Consider the following 10,025-nt stretch of genomic DNA (forward strand, 5'->3'; position numbering starts at 1 on the left):
TCTACTCCTCAGGAAACGGCAGGTTCTCAAAGGGTTTCACAGCCCCCAGAAGGATGATGCTTGCAGAGCCTGGAAAAGAAGACGTTGTGTCCCTCATCCTCCCAGCGGAAGCTCTTTTAACAGTTTCCACCAGGCCGCGCCTCAGGAAGCCACGCCCACCATACTCTGAGCCTCTTCAAAGCCGATTCTCAAGGCCTTCTCAGAAACCTCCTCTTTAGAGCTGTCCAGCAGCAGACAACTATGCTGGGGGAAGATTGGCAAATGAATTTCACTCACTCTCCTGTAGGCTTTGATCTTTAAAAAACTTACCTTATTTGGGGTTTTCCAATGCTTTCCAACCCACCTACCCTAGATAAGAGGCTAACGGGGACAGGAGAAGTAGACCTTCTTAGACTCAGTTCCTTGGGCGGATTTCAGTCTTCATCATCATCAGGATTCCAGCAGACCTGTTAAACAGCAAACCAGAAATTCAGCAAAAGTGACTGCAATCGCAGTAGCCAGAACCTGGAGCAGCAGCCGGAACCCAGAACCTCAAAGCATTTTCTGGAGCATTTCTCTCTAGGAGCATCTCGAAGTAATGAACAGTGATGTGAAATAATGCAAAAGGCAAAAGCGAAGCCTCTGGTTTGAGGCTCAGATATAGACATATATCTCCTCTCAGGGTCCATACCAGGATGTTTATCAGTTGACAAAAAACATGCCCCAACATGAGATAGTTCCCCTACTAGTGAAAGAACATCATGTGCCCTCTCACAAGTCTGTTTCCAGCAAATACTGTACACCCTCACCCAAGGGTGTTTCACATCCTACATGTAGGATAAAAAAAAAAACATGTTTACATCCTCTACACTTTCCCCTGTGCAAGGGACTGAGATAACTAGTCATAGCAGTTGTTAGTAGGTGCCTTCACTGAGTGGGTAAAGGCACCCTCACAAGGACAGAACCTGCCTGCAGGCCACAAGAAGGCATCAGATCCCATTACAGATGGTTGTGAGCCACCATGTGGCTGCTGGGAACTGAACCTGGGTCCCCTGGAAGAGCAGCCAGAGCTCACTCTTAACTGCTGAGCTATCTGTCCAGCCCCTAACTGCTGTCCTCTTGAAAGGACTAACCTTGAAAGAAGGTTAGTCATGGAACTCGGGCTGATCGGGCGAAACCAACACTGGCCCCTTTAAGAAGGCTGCACCTGTGGAGGAAGGGCTATCCCTCCATTGCAACTGCTACAAAATGCCTGGCAGGGGAATCTACGCAAGGAAGGCTACCAGGCAAGACCAAACAGGGAGGAGAAAGGTGGAGAACAGAGAACCCGCGCTACCCATGACTAGCGTATAAGAATCTGACCCGAATCCCATGGAAACACTCCCACTTCCGGGGTCCTTCTCATCCTCCATAACAGCTATTTGTTCTAATACAGTTTGTCAGTCTTCTCTCTGTAAGTGTTATGGCCCTCTGGGATAGGCAATCTGGCAGTTAGGAGCTAAGGAATGACACTGCACAACAAACTTCACACAAGAGATTTATTGGGAGGGGAAAACCTCAGGAGGTGGCTGCCTCTGCTGAGGAGAAACAGCAGAGAACTGAGCAGAGCATGGTCGGGGAGAGGGTGTTGTAGGATTTCTTGATGGGGGACACAGAGCTTTCCAGGGTGGCCTGATCTTGGGGAAAACTCAGGAAATGGTGGGATTTTTTTTTTCTGAAGGGTGGGGCCTGGCCACTTTCCTGCCTGGTAGTGGGGGGGGGGGCATTAGGGAATGGCTGTTATGATCCTGGGAAAAGTCTAGGGGTGGGGTCTGGCAGCCAGAGTCTACAAGGGGGAATCTGCCCCTGCTGCCCTCAGCAAGGGACAGAGATTACTAATTGTAGTCCTAAGTATAGCAGCTCTGAAGGGAAAAGCTTCCTGCAGAAGCGATTACAGCTCAGCTGGAGGGTTGGGGGGGGGCGATGGTAAGGTTTCCCCTGAACCTAATAAATCTCTTGTGTGAGGTTTGTTGTACCGTGTGACTTTGTGGTATTCCTTGGCTCCTGATGGCCAGGATACCTTTCCCAGCATAGCTGTAATGCTGTTATTGAAGACCCCCCCCCCACACACACACCACAAATACACACACCACAAATTCACATACCACACACACATATACACATATACCACCACAAACACACACACACACATCACACATCACACACACATCACACACACATCACACACACACCACACACACATCACACACACACACACCACACACACATCACACACACACATCACACACATCACACACACACACATCACACACACACACACCACACACATCACACACATCACACACACACCACACACACACATCACACACACACACATCACACACACACACATCACACACACACATCACACAAACACACACACACACCACACACACACACACCACACACACACATCACACACACATCACACACATCACACACACACACACATCACACACACACACACACACACACACACACACACACACACACACACACACACACACACCCTACTACTACCACCAGTTCCAGAGCAGAGCTGTAGCACTTCCTCTAGGGAATCCTTTTTCCACCCAGAGCTGTAACACTTATAGGAAGTATGCAATTGTATGTTGAAAGCATATGATTTTCTTTTTTTATTTTAGTGGAGGTTGATCTATGCAAGGCATACAGTAAAGAAACTACCAAAATGGCCACTCCATGTTTAGGGGGGGGGCAAGGTTTTTATTGTGGATAAGAGAGGACAGTCAGAGACATCTGGAGAGAGAGAGAGAGAGAGAGAGAGAGAGAGAGAGAGAGAGAGAGAGAGAGAGAGAGAGAGAGAGAGAGAGAGAGAGAGAGAGAGAGAGAGAGAGAGAGAGAGAGAGAGAGAGAGAGGAGGTAGGTAGACTGGCATAGTCAGGGCTAGTGAAGTGAGGGGTGGGGTGGAAAATCATGTGGGTTTTTAAGGGGGGTGTGTGGCTGGGGGAGGAGAGCTGGTGAGAAGGAGTTGGCCTAGGAGTTTCGGGTACAAGAGGAGGGAAGAGGGGCCAGAATGCTAGTGTGGGGCTTTGAAATGTATAATGGGTACTTATGAATAGCACTCCTAGAGACTGAGGGTGCCTAGGGGCCAGCACAGCCCCTTTGAAATGCAACCACAGGCACATGTTAATGGAGGACCAATGTCCCTTCTGCCAGAGGCAAGGGACATGATTCCTTTTCACACAGAAACCCGCGTCACAAGTTTCTGAGGAATGCTGGCTTTATCTCATCCCCAGAAATCCTTCTGTGGTCCAGCTTGAGCTCAATTCTGGACATATGCACTTCCTGAAACCTAACAGTTACGATTAAGAGGCTTTGGACTTTTTGTTTTGTTTTGTTTTGAGACAGAGTCTCTCTGTGTTAGCTTTGGCTGTCCTGAACTCACTTTGTAGACCAGGCTGGCCTCCATCTCACAGCAATCCACCTGCCTCTGGCTCCCCAGTGCAGGGATTAAAGCCATATGCCACCACTGCCCAGCAAGGGTTTGGACTTTAAAACGGTGTTGAAACTATAAAAGACAATGGGAAAATTGACGTCGTATGCGATGCATTTTGTGTTATGATATATATGGCCATGAACCTGTGAGACTCATGCTACTCCCGATGCTCTCTGTCTCCTGCTTGAAGATCACGATGTGAGTGCTTGGTTGTTCTTGGCACCATGCCAGCTCTCTACTAACATGGACTTTAACCCTCAGAGACCATAAGCCCGAGTAAACACTTTCTTTGTTGAGTGAGTATCTTAGTGACACCATGGCCTAGCGACTCTTATAAAGGAAAACAGTTAACTGGGGCTGCCTTACATTTTCAGAGGATTAGTCCATCACCGTCATGGCGGGAAGCATGGCGGCATGCAGGCAGACATGGTGCTGGAGAAGGAGCTCAGAATTCTATGTCTTAATCCACGGGCAGCAGAAGGAGACTGGGTACCACACTGGGTAGTGGAAGTTTTGGCTATGTTATGTAAATATGGTTTTGTTTTGATCCCAAGTGTGGGATGTGAAACCACCTTTAGTTTATCCACAGCTGATAACAGCCTTGTGAGAGGGCGTGTGGTCTTTGTCAGCTGGGAACTGGTTGGCGTGACTAATCTGTCACTGGTTATAGGACTGTGTCTTAGTTTCAGGAAAAGATACCTCTGTCCTTTGTCAGTGATTTGAGCGCACTTTCTTGGGGGAAAGATAAAGACAAAAACACCAAAAATAAAAAGCCAAAGCCCCAACCTCTAACAGTTAAACTCTCTCCACTGGCCTGTGGTGCTTTATATAAATAATTACAGCCTAACACCTAATGACAAATGACATCTCACCCCAAATGGTGTCATAAAATTTTTTAATCTGTTAGAAATAAAATCTGCTGGCTCCTTTTCAAAGTTGCCTCCAGCCAGCGTAGATCCAGATACAAATGAAAAAAAGAAAAACAAAAAACAAAAAAACACTAGACCCCTGCTAATGACGCCTGCTAGGCTAGCTCTCCCCAGCCCCAGCTCTGGTCAGCTACTCCCCCAAAACCCATACTAGACTTTAAAGTAGAAATTACTCAGCCAAACTTTAAGTTTTATAATAAACAAGATGTAAAAGATAGAGACGAACCCACATACTGTTTTTATTGAGAAAAAGACAAACACAAGCCACTGAAGGAAAGCTAAACCCTGGATGACCCGTAAAGATTGTGCCTTCCTGGTTGCACACTGGAGAGCGAGGGAGGAAGGATTTGCACGGCTTTCTACACTCTTCAGTGCACTCACCATTCTAGGCCAACACCCGACTGTGCAAGGGCATGAATTAAATTGCCCTATTTGGCTGCTCTGAGTCTTGGTGTTCCGTTTATGAATTGAGGGTGCTCCTGTTATGAATTGAGGGTGCTCCTGTTATGAATTGAGGGTGTTCCTATTATGAATTGAGGGTGCTCCTGTTATGAATTGAGGGTGCTCCTGTTATGAATTGAGGGTGCTCCTATTATGAATTGAGGGTGCTCCGTTTATGAATTGAGGGTGCTCCGTTTATGAATTGAGGGTGCTCCTGTTATGAATTGAGGGTGCTCCTGTTATGAATTGAGGGTGCTCCTGTTATGAATTGAGGGTGCTCCTGTTATGAATTGAGGATGCTCCTGTTATGAATTGAGGGTGCTCCTATTATGAATTGAGGGTGCTCCTGTTATGAATTGAGGGTGCTCCTGTTATGAATTGAGGGTGCTCCTATTATGAATTGAGGGTGCTCCTGTTATGAATTGAGGGTGCTCCGTTTATGAATTGAGGGTGCTCCTGTTATGAATTGAGGGTGCTCCTGTTATGAATTGAGGGTGCTCCTGTTATGAATTGAGGATGCTCCTGTTATGAATTGAGGGTGCTCCTATTATGAATTGGGGGTGCTCCTGTTATGAAGTGGGGACCATTGTTTCTCACACTACCAAACAAGCCAGTCAGCAGCCCACTTCTCATCTGCTCACAAACCCATTCAAATGGCCCACAAGGTAAGACTAGCCGAGCTCTACTCATTGTTACAGAAGTATTCCACTTCCGCCTCAGCGTAGTGGGTCTCCCTGTGAACTCACCCATCTTAATATAGGCTTATATATAATATAACAATATTTTATTATTATATGCTTATGTGCAGGCATTAAGAGAAAAGAGGGGTTCAGAAGAGAGACATATCCTTGTGTGTTTTGTGTGTGTGTGTGTGTGTGTGTGTGTGTGTGTGTGTGTTTGTGTGTGTGTGAGAAATCCCAAGGGAGAGTGGGAGTAGGGTGGGAATAAGGCCATTCAGGCTTCACTAAAGGGGTAGGCAATTAATTGTTTTAGCATTAGCCTCACATTGTGTATGTGTGTGTGTGTGTGTGTGTGTGTGTGAGAGAGAGAGAGAGAGAGAGAGAGAGAGAGAGAGAGAGAGAGAGAGAGAGAGAGAGAGAGGGATTTTTGTCTGTGTGTTTACATGTGGACTTTTTCCTCCCTCTCTTATTTACTAAACAAAGTGCCTTAGACAGAATTGTAATCTATAATTTGATAATGTAAAACCAGGGAGAAAGATGTAGAATAGTCATTAACTGTGCTGAATTTTTGGTTTGCTGCTGGTGAGAGGACTCAACCCAATGCCTGGGCAGAGGGCTTCTCTTCCTTTTGTGAGTGAAAACTTTTTTTTTTAATTCGCTTTACATCCTGGTTGTAGCCCCATCCCTCCTCACCTCCCAGTCCCACCCACCCTCCCTCCCTCCCTCCCTCCCTCCCTCCCTCCCTCCCCCTCCTTTCTTTCCTATTCCTCAGAAAAGGGGAGTCCCCCCTTCCCAGCTCATCAAGTCTATCAGGACTGAGGTGTCTTCTTCTCCTGTGGCCTGACAAGGTCGTCCCACCAGGGGGCAGTGTTGAAAAGCTGGCAAGAGAGTCCATGTCAGAGAGCCCCACTCTCCTTACTAGGGGACCCATATGAAGCCTGAGCCGCCCATCAGCTACACCTTTGTAGGGAGCCCAGGTCCAGTCCCTGCACGGTACTTAGTTGGAGCTTCAGACTCCACAGGCCCCTCTAGGCCACAGTTAGTTGGCTCTTTTGGTCTTCTTGGGAAGCTCCAGTCCCCTCCAGGTCCTTTCCCCCTTACCCCGCCCCCCCCAATTTTCCACAAGGCTCTCTACATGTTGCCCAATGTTTGGCTGTGAGTCTCAGGATCTGTTTCAAGGTGCTGCTGGGTGGAGCCTCTCAGAGGACAATTCTGCTTGACTCCTGTCTGCAAGCATAACAGAATACCATTAATAGTGTCAGGGTTGGCTCTCTTCCATGGGGTGGGTCTTGGCATTGGTTGGACATTCCCTCAATCTCTGCTCTGTCTTTATCCCTGCACATCTTGTAGGTGAATTTTGAATCAAAGTATTTGTGGGTAGTTTGGTGTTCCCCTCCCTCAACTAGGAGCCTTGTCTAGTTAGAGGGTGTCCTCTTCAGTCTTTATGGCCCCTGCTCTAGAAGTCTCTGCCAGAGTCCCTGTCATACCCCCTCTGGGAGCCTACCCTGACTTAGGTCTCCAGCTTGTCACAGAGACGCCCCGCCCACAGTCTCTCTTTTCTTTACAGGCCTTTTGTCCTCCTGCCCTTGTCCTCCAGGTCTGATCTCCACCCTCAGATCTCTCTGTGTTTCCTCTTCCACTTTGTTCCTTCTCTTCAACCACTGCCTCTGACATTTCTATTTCTCCTTCTGAGTGAGACTTGAGCATCCTCCCTTGGCTCCTTCTTGCTGCTTATCTTCTTTGAGTCTCTGCATGATAGTGTTTATCCTGCACTATACAGGCTAAAATCTACTTAGAAGTGAGTAGGGGATCCATGCCTGCATAGACTGGCTGATTACAAGTTCAGTATCAGTGGAAAGGTTGGAATCTTGCAAATCTGGATGACAATTCCCTTACCCTGGGCTAGCTTTAGCCCCACCCGTCCAGGAGCCATTTCTTGCCTACCTCTGTGTCAGAGCTAACACCCTGTGGCAAATGTGTAAAAACCTCTGCTGTCTGCTAACTTAACGGACAACTAACTTCTACCACGCCAAAGCTAAGGATATTCTGAGAACATCTGAGGTCTGGGGACACAAAGCTTCCCCATTGTGCTGTAGCTGGCCCTCTGGGGTACCCACAGGTGTTTTTAAATCTGCCTTGACTTACGAATGCTTCATGAAACTGCTTCCACACTGGAACACGGAATTTGGGGTAACCCAAGACTGTGTTCCTGGGCCCTGCTAACTCAAAATGGCTCAAGGATAAACTATCTATTTCTTTTAAGGTTTTTGTGTTCCCAATTTTTCTTTCTGTCTTACCTTATTCTAATTTTAATTTCAAATAGTCTAATGTTGATATATATAATTAGTGGCTTTTCTATATTAAGCTTGTGCTCTACAAATTTGTGTAATTGCTTATTAATGTCAGGAAGGTTTTCTGTCTTTTAGGGTTTTTTTTTGTTTTGTTTTGTTTTTTTCTCTTTTTCTTTTTGGAGACAAAGGATCTTACCAAGTTGGCCAGGTTTGAACTCGTTGTGTTTCTGTAAGGTTTGAGAGAGGGGCTCCTGCTTGTCTGCAGTGGCCTCTTTCTCTGTCCTCATAAATGTTGCGTAAGAAATGGAATGAAGCCGGGCAGTGGTGGCACACACTTTAATCCCAGCACTGGGAGGCAGAGGCAGGTGGAGCTCTGAGTTCGAGGCCAGCCTGATCTACAGAGTGAGTTCCAGAGCAGTCAGGGCTACACAAAGAAACCCTGTCTTAAACAAACAAACAAACAAAAAGCAACCAACAAAACCAAAACCAAAAAAATAGCCTCATGCTTTGGCTATCAATGACTCTGTAATCCTTGCTTTCCCAAGGGAGGTTTCCCACGTACTTTAGGCTAAAGTGATACATTCTATATGATGGACACACACACACAGGCACACACACACACATATACACACATAGACATGCACACACACACACACACATACACACATATAGACATGCACACACACACAAACAGACACAGACACACATACAGACACAGACAGGCACACAGACATATATAGACACACACACACAGACACACACATACACTCACACAAAGGCACCAACGCTTCCTATTTCTCCTGCCACCTAGGAATCAGAGAGCCTAACTGCCAACAAGTGCTATGGGTGATTCACCAACTCAGGCTCAGACCCCATGGCTCTGGATGCTCCCTAGAATTCCTGCCGTGTTGAGCACTTACTTACCCCAGGGATAGTCCACCTCAGTGTCTCTCTGGAACACTGAAACTTGAGACTTTTCACCTTCCTCTTCAGCCTCCTAGCTGGTTGGGACAACAGGCTTTCTGATTTCTACACAGCCTATTATGTGATCCGTGAACAAAGACAGCTTTATTTCATCCTTTACTGTTTGGGATAAAAATTACTCCAGCAGTTGCTGGGGTTTTTCCAATCTTTCTTCTTCATCTGGGACCAAGCTACTGCAAGTAGAGACATCCAAAAAGGTGCCTTTTGTCCCTTCACGGTTGCCAAGAATGTTACTAAGTTAGGCTCAGAGCTTGTCCTCCATAAGCCTACTGAAGGGCAAGTTAGCATCGAACCACAGAGAAAAGTAATTTGCTCAATGTGACCTCACTGGGAAGATAAAAAGGTCCAGAGACTCACTCCCCATACCCAAGTCATCTTTGGGGTCCCAAAGTGGGGGTCGAGTCTAAATGTAAGGCAAGAAATATGCATAATTAAACAATCCTGGTCCAGGTGTGATCCTGCTCACCACTGACCTGCCGTGGTCTCACCTGACTCTCTTTCCAGGAGAAAAGTTTTCCCTTTGGCCAGTACGGGCTTCGGTCTTTCCTCCCTTACCAGAATGTGATTCCCCTGGGTGAGAGGGGCACAAGGCTCTTTTAGAACACCTCATTCAAGCTGGGTAGTAGTGCTCATCTTTAATCCCAGCACTTGGGAGACCAAAGCAGGAGAGTCTCTGTGAGTTCGAGGCCAGCCTGGTTTACAGAGTGAGTTTCAGGACTGCCAGGGCTACACCGTGAAACCCTGTCTCCAAAACAAAAACAAAACAAACAAAAACAGATACCCTATTCTTTCCAGGTATGCCAGTAACAACAAATCTCTCCTATTACGCAACACTTAACTCATTAGTGTCTTGATTTTGTAGTCTGCAAGCATTTGCATCCTCATTTAAATCATCACTACGTTTGCACTTCTTGGTGTTACTGAAGGAAGAATTGTGTGCGTGCCCACCCACGTGGGTGCATGTGTTCATGTGCTTGTGGGAACTGCAGGCTGAAATATCAAGAGTAACAGATGAAAGCCAGTCAGCAGAGGAAGGCTGGGAACCCTTGATGAGAGCATCTTTTTTTTTTTCATTAAAATTTTTTTTATTTAATTAATTTATTCAGATTACATCTAAATTGTTATCCCCTCATTTGTATCTTCCCGTTCCTCCCTCCCTCCCTCCCTCCGTCACCCTATTCACCCTATTCCTATTGACTTAAGGGTACAACCCCTCATAGTAGGG

This window comes from Acomys minous (assembly GCF_964271855.1).
Source record: "Acomys minous genome assembly, chromosome: 16".
In the NCBI taxonomy this organism is placed as follows: Eukaryota; Metazoa; Chordata; class Mammalia; order Rodentia; family Muridae; genus Acomys; species Acomys minous.